The following is a 520-nucleotide window of genomic DNA, read 5'->3' as shown; positions in this document are numbered from 1 at the left end:
AGTATATATAATAATAATGACATAGAAAACACCGGCAGCGTCTCCTGTGTTCTGGCGGGACTTTGGATAAGCGTCACTGTTATTCCGTGTTTTTAGGCCAAACCGAGTTCAAATCCTAACGACTATTAGTTCTACAGTCACTTACATTAACTTGCAATCACATGAAGGTCATACATATTGCGATACCTACTAGATAATTCAGATGATTGAAGATAAAAATCAAAAGGAGAACAATAACTCTACAGATTCGTTTGATGTTTACTCTCTCGAACGTTTGTCAACGTCTAGGAGCAGTTTGGCAAAGATCCACAGGAGTAGAAATGGATACAATGCGGATGGAAATAGAGATAAAAGACAAATATAAAATAACATTAGATAATTACAATGCTAAAAATCAATGCAATAAATTATAGAGATTGATAATGGAAAAAATAACAATGGAAATAAATTATAATATTTAACGATGAAAACAAACAAGCACATATATAATTGATAATAACAATAGAGCTGATTTTTCAGA

The 520-nt window shown here is 32.1% G+C and overlaps 2 protein-coding genes across 2 annotated transcripts in view; both read right to left on the bottom strand.

The window, feature by feature from the left end:
- LOC119587853 (chromatin modification-related protein MEAF6-like) overlaps window positions 1-40 on the bottom strand; it is a 9,576-nt gene extending 9,536 nt beyond the window's left edge. Inside the window, exon 1 of the mRNA XM_037936557.1 lies at window positions 22-40. The gene's annotated coding sequence lies outside the window, so the exon portion shown is untranslated. The remainder of the gene's footprint in view (window positions 1-21) is intronic.
- LOC119587854 (small nuclear ribonucleoprotein Sm D3-like) overlaps window positions 1-312 on the bottom strand; it is a 14,488-nt gene extending 14,176 nt beyond the window's left edge. Inside the window, exon 1 of the mRNA XM_037936558.1 lies at window positions 191-312. The gene's annotated coding sequence lies outside the window, so the exon portion shown is untranslated. The remainder of the gene's footprint in view (window positions 1-190) is intronic.
- Window positions 313-520: the final 208 nt, after the last annotated feature.

This window comes from Penaeus monodon, chromosome 23 (assembly GCF_015228065.2).
Source record: "Penaeus monodon isolate SGIC_2016 chromosome 23, NSTDA_Pmon_1, whole genome shotgun sequence".
Classification (NCBI taxonomy): Eukaryota; Metazoa; Arthropoda; class Malacostraca; order Decapoda; family Penaeidae; genus Penaeus; species Penaeus monodon.
The sequence above is the reverse complement of the archived record's forward strand: the minus strand, read 5'-3'. Positions and strand labels throughout refer to the sequence as shown.